This window comes from Mus caroli, chromosome 7 (genome assembly GCF_900094665.2).
Source record: "Mus caroli chromosome 7, CAROLI_EIJ_v1.1, whole genome shotgun sequence".
Classification (NCBI taxonomy): Eukaryota; Metazoa; Chordata; class Mammalia; order Rodentia; family Muridae; genus Mus; species Mus caroli.
The window spans coordinates 28,657,961-28,672,385 of NC_034576.1; the positions used below are offsets into that span (position 1 = coordinate 28,657,961).

General features: G+C 51.2%; 2 protein-coding genes across 2 annotated transcripts in view; both read right to left on the bottom strand.

Annotated features, from left to right (window-relative positions):
• Positions 1-14,425, bottom strand: part of Catsperg (cation channel sperm associated auxiliary subunit gamma) — a 545,789-nt gene that overhangs the window by 251,335 nt on the left and 280,029 nt on the right. The window lies entirely within an intron of this gene.
• Sipa1l3 (signal induced proliferation associated 1 like 3) overlaps positions 1-14,425 on the bottom strand; it is a 185,673-nt gene that overhangs the window by 110,760 nt on the left and 60,488 nt on the right. Inside the window, exon 2 of the mRNA XM_029479233.1 lies at positions 3,345-3,421. The gene's annotated coding sequence lies outside the window, so the exon portion shown is untranslated. The remainder of the gene's footprint in view (positions 1-3,344; positions 3,422-14,425) is intronic.

Genomic DNA, 14,425 nt, shown 5'->3' on the forward strand with positions numbered 1-14,425 from the left:
ACCCTGAGAGTTCGGCATTTAGTGGGTAAGGATCCCCATGGCAGCGGGGAGTGGCAGTGGTGCTGCTGCGGCTGCTGGTACAGCTTTAAGGGCTAATGCACATGAGCTGCCTCAGCCACACCATCAGCACCAGCAACACCAGCATCCACTAAGTGACCCCTCCCCCAGCCCCACTCCCACCCCTTGCTAGGCACTGTCCCAGGTACGTAAGTTTGTAAGCACATTTAACCTTCGGAACCATCTCTGGGGACAAACAGCAGCCCCCATGGCTTAAGCTGCCCAAGTGGGCCCAGCCAGTGGCGCGGCTGAGACCGGACTCTGGGCAGGTGTGCTTGGGTTCCTTGTCAACCCATTTTGATTCAACAGACTTGGAGAAAGCCAAGCGAGGCCTAGGTATCTGCCGGGGATGCCCATGGCCTTGCGGCTTTCCTGGTTACGTTTCTTGTCGTTCTGCCGACACGCTGCACCACAGGGATGAGCACTGGGGTACACAGGAAATGTGGGCTGAAGCAACCCGCAGGATGCCAGGCAGGTTAAAAAAAAATAGACGGAATAGTTAAAAGTGAGGGTACCGTTTGTTGGGAAAGGAAGACCATAGGTATTTTCCCTGGCAATTTACAAGTCCCCCCACCATGTCCCTTGAGTCTGGCAAGGAGGATACATGACTGGTGGGGCAACCCAGAGCCAGACCAAGACGAGTGGGAGGGGCTTACACACAGGTGTAAAGCAAGACAGGACACCACATGTGTCCCTGGCTGGAAGAATTCAGACAGGAGCTGGACAGAAGGTAGCCGGGCCTGGCAGGGCCCTGAAGGCAGGCTGCCTGAGTCCGCCCGGGCCCACTACTCTGTAAGCACCCTCCCCATCCCGTGCCTCAGTGTTCACACCATTACAGGGCAATGATGGCGGTGACCTCATAGGGTGGGTGTAAGGACAGAGTGAGCTCATGCATGGAGAGTGTTTACAGCAGGGCCTGGCCAAGAGTCAGCTCCCACTAATACCAATTATTACCGCTCTTCTCCCTGTGGAGCCAGACGCTCTGCTGGCCGGGTACCATTTGCTCTCTCCACTGCCCTTTCCTCTGGCCAGAAGGTTGAAGGTTCAATGAACTTTCCTACCTGCCTTGGTGTGTGTGTGTGTGTGTGTGTGTGTGTGTGTGAGAGAGAGAGAGAGAGACACCACTCTGCCCAGTGAGATGAAAGTGGTGTTATCTAGGGGATTCTGGGAGTGCTCTCACGGGTCACTGGAGTTAATCCCTACTTTTGTGCTGTCTGGAACTATAGCAGCAACCCTGCGGCCGGCCAAGAAGGGAAAAGCCCACAGAAACAGGGCGGCATCAAGCTATTACCCTGGCCCACCACAGAGTGTGGGAAATTTTTTTTTAAATCAAAGGTTGTTACCCTGACAAGGCCCTTCCCTCTAGCCCGTGCACCAATTAGCCACGAACTGTAGCTGACAGATGGGGAGGGTATGGGGACACTGCAGATACCTCACTAGACACAGAGAGGGGAGGCAGCTCCCAGCAGATGCTGGCATTAGTGCATGCAAGTTTGTGGATAAGCAGGGCTTCGTCAGAGTCTTAAAGCTCCCTCCAAAAGCCTTTGAGTTATATTTGGAAAATGACGGTAGGGTTGGCAGGGGAAGTACCTGGCAGGCAGACACCACCTTAGCCAAGTGAGTCAGATGACACTGGGGCGGGGGGTAGGGGGTTCATAATCACGGACACCGTGGATCCCTGGGACAATACCCTGAGGAGGAGACATTGCCTCTGTGATACTCTTCCCATTCACGATATCGCCTTTATAGAGTCAAGGGAAAACACCAAACAAAGCTAAATCCAGACGCTGCAAAATCACAGAGTGGCATGCTTCCCGAGTCACAAAAGACTAGAGAGTGCTGGGACCTGGTACAGACTGTAGCACAGTAGGCTGTTATAACTGGCTGGAAAGATAGCTTAGTGAAGTGTCTGCTGCCCAAGCATGAGGACCTGGCACTCGTGAAAAGAGCCAAGTGTGGTGGCACATACTTGTAATCCCAGGGCTGGGGATGGGGCAGATAAGTAATACACAGGCCATAGGGTCCAGTGCAAGAACCTGTCTCAAAAACCAAGAGAGGAAGCTCAGCAGCTAAGAGCACATATCGCTGGCACAGAGGACCCAAACTTGGCTCCCAGGATTTACACAGGGCTGCTCACAACCACTGAACTCCAGCTCCAGAGAAACCCAACACCTAGAGGCGCACTCCTTTAATTCCAATACTTGGTGGGGGGGGACAGGGGAGAGGCAGGTGGCAGATCTCTGGGAGTTCAAGGCCTGCCTGGTCTTCAGAGTGAGTTCTGGGATAACCAGGGCTATATAGTGAGACCTTGCCTTGAAAACAAAGCAAACAAATAAACAAAACCACCTGCGTACCCACACAAGAAGCAGTATCTGGCCTCACAGGAACACTTAGGGAGGAACCACGTGGTCTCACAGGGTTCACTGAGTCCCACAGCGTGGCCTCGGGTGTCTGTGTCAGCTGGTAACACTTCTAGCATCTGGCGCCAGAATCTCCACCCTCCCTCCCACTGCCCACGCTGCCAAGGTCTCCCTGCCTTTCCAGAACCAGGCAGCACTGCTCCCCAGAACCCTGACATAAAGGCTGGCACTGGCATTCAGAGATGCTTCATTGGGAACCAAAAGAGCGTGTGCTCTGAAACTGACTTCACGACCTAAAATCTGTCACCAAACATGAAAGAGCAGGACACTTGTTAGGAAAAAAAAAAAAAAATCACACCCAAATTCTCCCAAATTTAACCGACTTAAACCTATACATCCAGATAGGTATTTACCACACATACATATTCTCAATTGTGTGTCAGCCAGCACCTATGCCGCCACCACAGAGTTTTGAACCTATAGAGAGTGTGGCGGCATATGGCAGGGTTATAGGCCCGTTTTGTGTCTCCCTGTGTAGTAGGTTCACAAGAAAATTCCAAAGTGAAGTTTACTCTACATAGAATTTAAACTGAATGAAGGCCGTACAAAACCGAAACCCCCCTGACTGTAACTGCCTGTGAACGAGGCTCTCTGAGACACACTGTTGCTGAGGTGCTGGTACCAGAGCATCTGTACAGCCTGGGTTTGTTCTCAGAGGACAGACGGAAACACAAAGCATGCATATGTGTGTGTGGGAAACGGGGTAGCAGCACATGGCACAGTGAATGACAGAGCTTATCTCAGGCTGGGAGGCTGGGGTACTGATGGAGACGGTTCTCTTCTTTGATACTCTTTGTATGCATATTTAAAAATAATAGAGGCATGTGTATTATTTATAAATTTTAAACAAATAGCCATAGTACTTACCTGGATCCTAGTGCACCTTTGCAGGTCTCACAAGAGCCAAGGCCAAAGGTCAAAGGGCAAGGTCAAAGGTGATGCACCTATGAAAAGGAAAAAGAAAAGGTCATGCTTTTGGCCAAGTAGCACAGGATCTTCCTGCTTTAACAGTCACCTGTCACACTTGACAGGTACCTATCAAAGCCTGGCAACTGAGAACACAGTAGAACAGGAGAGCGGCTGTCCTAGGGAGAGGAGTTGGCTGAACAAGCACACAGCACAAGACCAGGGCTGGCTAGGGTCTGATGCCAACTGAGATGAGAACATGGGGTGGAGGGAGCAGGGCTGCCAACACACAGAGGGGAACGACACCCAAAGGAGTTAAGATCACAAACTATGCCTGCCCTGGAAAGAGCTTCTAGGCCACAGGACAGCTGGTGCAAAGGCCCTGAGGCAGGAGTGCATGGCCACCGTGACAGTGAGGACAAAGGACAGATGCACAAGTGTAGGACACACAGGGACATTCCTTTCCGAGGGCTATGTGTGCAGAAGTGACAAGTAGTACTTGTCTGACACAAGACTGGGCGCGTGAATATTTGGTATGGTTCTATTTATCTGAATGGTAAGATTTTAAAATTGTGAGTGTATAAAGTCATGTATACACGTGCAAGCACACATGTATGTGCACTTCTAGATCAGAAAGACAACTTCTAGAAATCAGCTCTCTGCTTCTACCTTTGGGTAGGCTCTTGGGATTGAACTCGGGTTGTCAGGCTTGTTTGGCAAGAGCTTTACCCACTACATCGATCTTGCCAGCACACGGCTGAGCATTTTAAGGATGAGGTGAGTCTGTTCATACTACATGTGCTAGCACACGCAGGGCCCTGAGTCAGGAGGAGCTCTAGAAGGGCAGCCTCCAAATGTCCATGGGAAACGGGTATGAAAGGATGCAAAGGACCCAATTCCATCCAGAGATCAAGATGTCTTTCTTTTCTTTCACTTCTTGTGTGTGTGTGTGTGTGCGTGCGCGCACGCGTGTGCATGTAGATGGGTGGGGGCTGACTCTGTAGCTCAGGCTGGCCTCAGGCTCCCAGGTGCTGCTGTGTATGTGTGCATCAGCGTGCTTGGATCTATCCACACACTTGCTACTTTACAAGCTAGCCTTGAGGTCTAGTGATGGATTCAGTGACTTAGAAACAGGTGAGTAAGGTAAGCCAGGTGTGGTGGCACATTCAGGAGGTTTAGGGACAGGGACAGACACAGGCTTGAGGACCTCTGCAGGGCAAGGCCCTGAGGAGCACATGATCCAGACCTGGCCTCACGCTGAGGTCACTGCACTGCTTTGCCCCGTTCCTGGCCTGGACGCCAGGTGAGCTAAGCAAGGACAGCAGCCCCAGGACAGGGAGGAGGGAAGGAGAGCAACGGGGTGGCGTACTGGTTCCGCCTGATGGGTCACTTATATCTCTTTACATCTGCCAAGACCATCTCAGCCCCTCTAAGAACAAAACAACACAGAAGACCAACTCAACCACGGACCCAAAGAGCCCAGAGCTGGGGAAGAGACAGCACCCTTGACACTGTACTGGAGGCCTGGACCCTGCAATTCCTGATGCTGTTGTTAGTGGGCTCTCCCGGGCTGCATCTGTATAGACCCTCTTTTACATAAGCAGGATGGCCTTGGTTTGTGTTTGTTCTCAAGAAAAATAGCTCCCAACTAACACAGAAGGGCAGAGGCCAGGCCGCTGCTGTTCTCACTGATTCCCAGAGCTCACTACCAGGCCATTTAGGGAGGCATAAGATAAAATTAGCAACAGTCACTATACATAGAGCCAGCAACTCCAGAAAAACACACATTTCAGAAGAACCCAGAAGCAGCCCCTTGGGTCCTTGCCTGTTCCTCAGCTGTCCAAACAGCTTTGACTTTCGAGATATTTCACAGGATGGGAGGGAAGCAGAAAGAAATACTAAGGACACCTTCTTTGTCACCAGCAGACTTGCTATTAGCAAATTCCTGGGATGACCAGGAAGCCCCTGAATAAAGTACTTGTAAAATTTCACCAGGCCCTGTAGGAGTGCAGTGGAAACTGCTTTTCTTTTTTTTTTTTCCCCCTTCCTCTTTAGTTATACACATTTTTGTTTTTTGAGACCAGTGTCTTACTATGTAGTCCTGGCTGTCTTGGAACTCACTATGTAGACCAAGCTAGCCTTGAACTCACAGAGCTGTCTGAACTCTGGGATTAAAGGTGTGCACCACTACAACAAGCTACAAGTCCCTCCACCCCTCCCCCATCCACCCGAAGAGGCTATCCTGGGCTCAAGCTTTTCCTGCCTCAGCTTGGCACTCCAGAAGGGAAAGCGCGCTATGGAGCCTAGCTGCTTATGGCTCTCCTTCCTTCGGGGCTAGGTACCTCGGACCGCAAAAGACTAGAGGCCTGTCTGCCTGGGGTCACTGAAGTAAAAGGCGGCTCAGAGGACAGCAGGGAAGGAGGGCACTAGAGCTGGGACACCTGAGCCTCCTCAGTACCCCTGGGGAGGGAGGGTGCCAACCCTGCATGCCCAAGACCTTGGCTCATCACTCACAGGCCAAGCACCTCACTTTCCACAAGTTTATGCCAAGAACAGAGTCCCAGGAGAAGAAAGATAGCATGGCCACATGTCAGTAGGGACTCGCAGGCCGATCAGAGCTGGCCCTGGGAGTTCTGTCGCTGTGCAGAAGGGGCAGTAGGCGGGGACTGACCAGGGCTGATTTGTCAACCTAGCAAAGTCTTGATAGGAATACGTCAGTGGCAACTCTGGTCAGGCCGGATCTGCGATTCCTGCATCCCAAGCTACTAGACTCCTTTTGAGGTTGAAGAGAGGGTAATTCTGTCCTAACAGAAAAAAACAGAACAGGAAGGGACCTGAGAGAACAGGAGTGCATGGTCATTTGTGTTTAAGGGAACAGGACCCTTTCAGGACACCTAGCTGCTTCTCTCCAGGGAGCAGCCACGCTGTGAGATGAGTCCTCCGGGGCCAGGAAGAGGAGCACTGTCATTTTGTCTGGTGGACAAGGAGACTGAGATTCTGGATGTGTCCTGACGCCTCTGGGGACCAGGGTCAGCCTGGGGACACTCACGGGTCTACTCCAGCCCCAAAGGGAGCACAACCTCCAGCAAGACGGCAGAGGAAAGTTCATGACAGAGGTGACCCCCACAGCAGTGGCTCATGGCAGCACCGACGGCTTCCTGCTTTACAGATGAGCTTCTGGGGCAGTGTCTGACCGAAGGTCCACGACACCGTAATTGCTATGCTCAAAAGCAATCTTTTGAGGGCTATCTGCAGGTGAATGAACATGGAGTTGACCCTCACTGAACCCCCCTGAAGCACACATTGTTAACATAGCCACGTGAGCTCCTGGCAGCCCCAAACCAAAGGGCCAAGAAAGCATGGGGGGAAAGCTCTGGAACTGTGAGCCAAAATAAACCTTTCCTCCTTTAAACTTATACTGTCTCAGGTATTGTGTCACAGCAACACAAGCCTAATCAGAACAACCTCCCTTCACATGTTTTCTGCTCTTCTTTGTTGGGAGGCTGGGTCTCACTATAAAGCCCGGCTGCCCTCAAATCTAAGAACCCCCTGCCTCGGTCTCCCGAGTGCTGGAATCACTGGCGTATGTTACCATACCGGGTCTGGCCAGACACCTGCTCTTAGCATGCGTCATGATGAGTAGCCAAGTCTCTCTCGGCCGAGCAGCCAGCTGTGTGAGTGGCTTCCTGGGCATCCCAAGCCGAGTGTAGGAGAAGCACACCCTGTGGCCTTGCACCATGGCCTACGCTCTCCTTTCCAGACTGTCTGAGAGCATCCTCTGGGACATGAAAAAAGTTGCTCAATTTATCCTCATTTCGAAGCAATCCGCAGTATATGCAGCCCCTCCCCATCTTTAAAATAACAACTCAGAGAAAGACCTGCTCATTCAACTGCCTCCCTCCACAGCCCAACAAAGAAGAGCTGATACGGGAAGAAAGAATTCTGCCTTGGGAAAACCGAGGCCCTCAACAGCCGCTGAGCTCATGCTGCAATTAATCACGTTTTCTCTTATGACCCACATTCTATTAATAACCCACACAATGATTTAGTGTGTACCCTTGGTGACGGATGCCATCCTCAGTGACTATGACTGAATCGCAGGCTTCAAGGACCTCACCTCCTCACTGCCCGTTCCCCTGACTGACCTGCCTCTGAGGCTATGTTGGGGGCCCAGGGCTAAAGGCTATAGGAACACCACACACACTGTGGGGGGCTGTCCTCCAGCAGCCAGCCCAGGTAGGCTGCATGGCTCACAGGCAGACCTCAGCCATGGGGCTGCTTAGAGAAAACAACACTGTGTGTGACCGTTTCACGCAGCAGATTGGCCAAAATGTCAGTCTGATACCACCAACTGTGCTAGTGTTGGAGCTAGGGGAACTCTCAGTCACTGTGGGTGGTAACAGAGCTGGAACAAACGTTTTCGAAAAGAAAGTTGGCAAATTTCTTCCTTTCCTTGTTTTCTTTTGGAACAGGGTCTCACTGAGCAGCCCCAAGCCGGCCTCTAACCACTTCCTCCGGAGTGAGTGCAGCGACTCCCCGTGCCGGCCGCTACCTCAGCTCCGCCACCTCTCTCAAGGACAAAAATACGTTCAGTGATACCTTCATTCTCCCTTCAAATTCCCACGGCAAGTTCAAGCGAGGATTTGTGTTTTGCCGTGTGTGTGTGTGTGTGTGTGTGTGTGTGTGTGTGTGTGTGTGTAAACCACTCTTGTCAACGCTTGACTACTGAGAAGAGTCACCAAACCCTTCCAACAACCTGCCTCTCTAGGACCCTCACTCCTGCTTGTCCATTGTGAAGCTGGGTATCGTGTAGCCCAAGATAGCCTTGAACTCAGTATGGAGCTGGGGATAACCTTGAACTCTTCATCTTCCTGCCTCTAGCGCCTGACTGGTTGATTGATGGTTGTGTGCACACCTGTGTAGCATGCCGGTGACAGCATACACACATCAGAGGACATTTGAGGGAACTGGCTCTGGCCACTACCATAGGGATTCCAGGGATCAAACTCAGGTCAGTAAGCTTGCAGCAGGCACCTTTACCGGTGAGGTCTCTTGCCGGCAACTCCTCCACAGATCAGATGTCCTGGTTAGTTTTTATGTCCACCTGACACAAGGTAGGCTGGGAAGAGGGAACATCGATTGAGAAAATGCCTCTGCTTGGCTGGCCTGTGGGCAATGTGCCATTCCTGGGTGGGTGGCCCTGATGGCCTAACAAACCAAGCTGAGCAAGCCAGTAAACAGCACGGCCTCGGTGTGAGTTCCTGTCTCCATTCCTACCCTGCCTGAGTTTTTTTTTTTTTTTTTTTTTTTTNANNTTTTTTTTTTTTTTTTTTTTAAAGATTTATTTATTTATTATATGTAAGTACACTGTAGCTGTCTTCAGACACTCCAGAAGAGGGCGCCAGATCTCATTACAGATGGTTGTGAGCCACCATGTGGTTGCTGGGATTTGAACTCTGGACCTTTGGAAGAGCAGTCGGGTGCTCTTACCCACTGAGCCATCTCACCAGCCCCCTGCCTGAGTTTTTGATCTGACTTTCCTGAATGATGGACTACTAATGGTAAGACAAAGCTAGTCCTTTCCGCCTCAGGCTGCTTTGGTTACAGCGTTTTATCACAGCAGTAAGAACCCTAAGACACTCAAGATCTCATGGCAGATCTTGTATGTAGCAGAGAAGGCTCTGAAACCAGGGCATTCAACTCTAAAACCACCAACAAGGGTGTTGGTGGCACATACCTTTATTCCCAGCACTTGGGGGAAAAAGCAGGTGGATCTCTGAGTTCGAGGTCAGCCTGGTCTACAGAGAGAGTTCTAGGACAGCCAGGACTACACAGAGAAACCCTGTCTCAGAAAACAAAACAAAACCCACCCAGCCTGAGCTATGTAGTGAGATTGTGAAACACCAATCAACCTCTCTCAACGAAGCCACCAACAATACAATGGGAAGAGAACAGGCTTGCTCTTTACCCTATTTCCTATCTCTACAAGGCATCAACCACTCAGAGACCCACAAGTGAACAGAAAAACTCACTGTGTACTGCACAACACAGGAGTATAGCTACATCACCTTAGGCAACGGTGGCATCTTTTTTCCTTTGTTTAGCTTTGGTTTGTTTGAGACAGGACCTCACTATGAAGCCTAGGCTAGCTGCAACTCACTATGTAGCCCAGCTTATGACGTCTTATCCAAGATGGTGGGAAGCATTTGCCCCTTCGCCTTTCTCAGGTTGGAATGTTGATGTGACAGCTAGATGGTCTCCTTTTGTCCACAGAAGAGGTGGGCTTCCTTTGGGAACCCTGGCTTCTTGGCAAAGGCGGGTACAGCTACCTTGTGGATACAGGTTGGTGAAAGCATGAACTATGCTGGAGTTGACCCTCTCCCTATAATGTTCTGTGGGTTGAAAGGACAGCACTGTGTATGGAAGCGCTAACAGCCAAATGCACGAGACACCTGAAAGCCATGAGCCAAGCAGTTGTGGGCTGCTCTATCACACAGCCAGGGGTTCGCCAGGAGTCATAGACACAGCCTGGAAAGTGTCTTAAAGAGACAGACTCAGGGGAACTCAAAGCTTTCTGCCCAGCAGGATTGGTCAAATGCACCTAGAAAGCCGGATGTGTGGGCTGATTCAATTCTCAGAGGACCTCAACCGAGTCTAGCTTTTTTTCCCTCAGCCTTCAAGAGCATTGGCTTAAAGGTCACGTTAAGGCTACGTCCAGGCTGAGCCCAGCCTGCCCACACATCTGCGCGTGCTCTGCTGCCTGCTGGGAAATCCTGCAGAGCCGCACAGATCCTTTCTCCTCCTGTCACCAGCCGGTTGCTAGATGTGCCAAGAGTTAAGCCCCTTCCTGCACTGCACTGAAAACAGCCTGTCAGTGTGGTTTCCGCCGCTGGGTGCGTTTCCACAAAGCATTCCCCCAGCCCCAGCTAATCAGGTGAAAGTTGGGACAGTGGTCAAGCCACCAAAATAGGTCAGGCTTTGGTTTCTAATCCTCTTATTCATAATGCAGTAAAAGGGAAGAATTTATCAGTGGAGACATCCACAGTTGCTTAACCTGTGAGTTCCTTCGTGCGGTTAAGGAGGAATAATGAGGGCTCTGGGAGGAATATGTTTAGAAAAATGATTCAGTGACAACTGTTTACAGCGGGATCTGTCCTCAGAAAGTGCTTAATAAATGTGATAATGTCCTCATAATGCCTGTGACACAGTGGGACTTCCACTAGTCTTAAAGTCTTATCTCTTGATCAATCGGACACAAGGAGAACTTTGTGGCCCTGATTCTGGCCCCCTGTAGGGGGTTAGGGGGCGCAGTACGGGGGGGGGGGGGCCCAGGCTGAGAAGCTGCTGTGGCTCAGGTTCTGTGGGAAGGGAACAGATAACAGAGCTGCTTTGGCGGCCACGTCCCTTCCTTCCAAGACTACATTTCCCAGCCTCTCTTGCAGCTAGCAGTGGTCCTAAGTGGAAGTAGGAAGCTGTTGTGAAGCTTTGGAGGAATTTCCTCCAGAGTCATAAAGCTGGCTGGTGCTTTTGTGCCCACTCCCTCACTTCATGGCAGACTCGCTGATCTGTTGCAGCAGCAACAGGGGACTATAAGCTATCTAAGGATGACTGACAGCCTTGTTTCAGGGACAGCGAAGCAGAAGGATCCTTGACTATTGATCCTGCTCTTCTGGTGACCATCAGGCAGCCACGCTGGCCTCAGGTGCCATGCTATGGACATTTTACTCACTAGAAGAAAAAAAAAAATCCCCCTGGTCGAGCTTACACAGTTATCTTTCCAATCTCTGCTACTGATAGCCTTTTGCTTTCTTTTGTTTGGAACAGGTTCTCACTGGCTGACCTGGAGGAGCCCAGGCTGGCCTCAAACGTTTGGTGATCTTCCCACTTCTCTCTCTCTCTCTCTCTCTCTCTCTCTCTCTCTCTCTCGTGCTGAGATTACAGGTGTTTGCCACCATACCTGGCTCTGACAACCATTTGAAATGCACCATTCAGGCGACACTGTCATCTTCCACATGAAATGACTATAGTCACAAAAACTCAGTGGCAGAGCACCCGCTCTCATTTAAAGCGTCTTCCTGCTCCAGGACCTACACACTTTCCGTATCTCCAAGGAGAAAGCTACACACAGACTCCCCAGAACTCTGCTCAGAATGTGGTTAGCACTGCTTTAGGTGAGATGGCGAATGAGCAACAGGAGCTACGTTGAGTCGGTCATCAGACAACTCTTGAGCATCGTCCTACAGTGGACCTATCAGGGAGAAGTGCCAGACACAGTGACCCCAAGTCCATGCACACACAGGCCCTCAAAGCTCATAGCCCAGATAATGAGGAGAAACACACGAGGACACACATGCCTACATAAGTACAGGCTTTGAAATTCGCATGCAGGAAGCCAGTATGAGTTTAAATCTAGAGCTTAAAAAAAGAAGAGAAAAGGGAGCTACATTTAAGGGCATCCACATGGGAGCAATGGCTAAGCAAACATCATACACACATACATCCATAGCGTGAATGTTCAGTTATGGGAAGAAACAAAAGCCCGACTTCATGCTCGATGGAGATGAGTCTTGAAGACACTAAGTGAAAGAAGCCTGGCCCAGGCGATGAGGGAGGGGCCGCTGTAGGAGTGAGAAGCAGTCACAGCATCCTCTCTTCTCTAGGCTGGCAGGCATACAGGCAGCTAGCCAGCACTGAGGGTAAGCAGGACGAGTGTGTCGCGGAAGGCAGCATGGTGTGACCCAAAAGGTCATCATTCTCACTCCACTGGGTGTGTGTCTTCTGAGGGGGACGCGTGCGTGCTCCTGGGAGCAGAGGAGCAGAGAGTAAGCCAGAGCATGCAGAGCCCCACGGAGAACAGACTGGACCCTGCAGCGGTGCCCTAAGGCAGACCAGGGAGGCAGTCCTGTGGGAATGTGGCCACTCACAGCATATTAAAGACATGACAGGAAGATAGGCATCATAGTGCATGCACTTACTCCTAGGACTTAGGAGAGAGGCAAGTAGATCTCTGAGTTCGAGGCTAGACTGGTTTATATAGTGAGTTCCAGGTCAAGCAGGGAAACATAGAAATACCGTGTCAAAAAAAAAAAAAAATGGCAGGGGCATTCATGGTCCACTCAGTTTCTCCTCATCAACAGAGAGGCGCCCAGGTAAGCTTCAAGGCCAGTGCTACTGCCCAGACCTGTGCACCACTCCCACCTATGCACTGCTCCCACCTGTGCACCGCCCCCACCTGTGCACTGCTCCCACCTGTGCAATGCTCCCACCTGTGCACCGCCCCCACCTGTGCACAGCCCCCACCTGTGCACTACTCCCACATGTACACTGCTACGGTGACAATACTGCACTAGGTGTCCCTTTGCACCAGGGCTGTGTCTTTCTGTAGGGTGTCACTTTAGAACTGGCAGTACTGGGTCAATGAACTGATTTCCAAGTTGAGCTGAGTGCTTCTTCCATTTATTGAGAGGACAGCTGACACAGGGGTCCACTGTGTAGGGGCTCAGGGTGGCAGGCACTGAGTAAGGAGTCTCTGTTCACTGTACACCTCTCTGCTTTTATCTGAATGCTTTCTCACAGGCACATTCTGCTCATTCAAATAAGTATGAAGCCCTCCCCCGACTGACTTCTGTAAAGGTCACAGTGATTCACACATTCCCCCAGCAGCTAGGAAGCCACACTCGGCTCATTCATGCCCTATATATTTCTCCCTGGAGGCTGTGTACATGCACATACACATATGCATAGACATAATACGCTTCTCCCCTTTTTCCTCTCTTCCTTTTGAACCTGGAATGAACTGAGACACATCACATTCATCATCTTTAGACTTGTGGTCCCTTCTTGTTTCCAGTCAGTGAATTTCCAGAGATGCAAACTGACAAGATTCCTGGCCAGGGCAGGGTCCAGGTCTTCAGGACCTGTGGGCTCTGATGGCAGCAAAAGACAAGGACACTCTCCACAGCCAATTTTAAATTCACCCTAGCTGAGCCAACCTCAATAACTGGGTGACTCAGAGGAACCTAGAGGCCTGAGGCTCTCCTGAGAGGGGGGGAGGGAGACCACCAGCAGCAATCACCCATGGAGTCTGTACTCTCAGGAACAAGGCCAGAAGGCCCAGAAAGGGCCAAAGCGTGAGGGGAGAATCACCTCATACAAACAGAATGCCTTCTCACACACCTCCTCCAGCCCTGGCCCAGAACTGAATCCTGGCCAGCTGGTGCTGAGTCCCTGGGAAAGCAAAGTGATCTGAACTTTGCAACGGTGGCTAGAACTTAGTTCAGGAGGGTGGGGAATAGAGGTGGACTTAGCCTCAAGGGGAGAGTCACCCCAGAGACGGCAAGGCATCGGGGAGCGTGAGAGACTGTCCACAAGGCTAGCACCCTTGTGTGTTGAGGCTTGGATTCAGATGGCTGCTGTCATCTACCAGCGCAGAGCTGGGCTTGGGACGTGAGTCTATGCAGGCTGGCTGTGCGGGGCCTGGCCTTTGATGCAGGGGCTCTTTCTGATGAAAGCTCTTGCCCTCAATCTTTCCAGATTCATCCAGCAGTTCAGACTACAGCAGCCTGGGCCTGGAGGTGGGGTCCTTGATTGCCCATCAGCAGGGATCAGTTAACAAACAAATGCAGAGAGAGAGAGTGGACTTGTCTGTCTATCCTTCTGGAATTAGAAAGCGCTTTTATGCCACTAGCTCTAAAATATACCCGAATCCATTTCCTTGTCTCCTTTTTCCACGCCTAAGCAACCACCATTATTACTCACTTGCACGCACTCATCAGAGCCCTCTCCAATCAAGCTTACTCCTGCTTTCCTGGATCCTTCTCTGTAGCTAGCCAGATAGATCAGAACAAATAGGGGCCTCACACATGCCAGGCAAGTGCACTACCACGCAGCCCCTCACTGGGGGATTCTAGGCTGGGGCTCTACCACTGAGCCACGCCCCCAGCCCCTCACTGGGGGATTCTAGGCAGGGGCTCTACCACTGAGCCACGCCCCCAGCCCCTCACTGGGGGATTCTAGGCTGGGGCTCTACCACTGAGCCACGC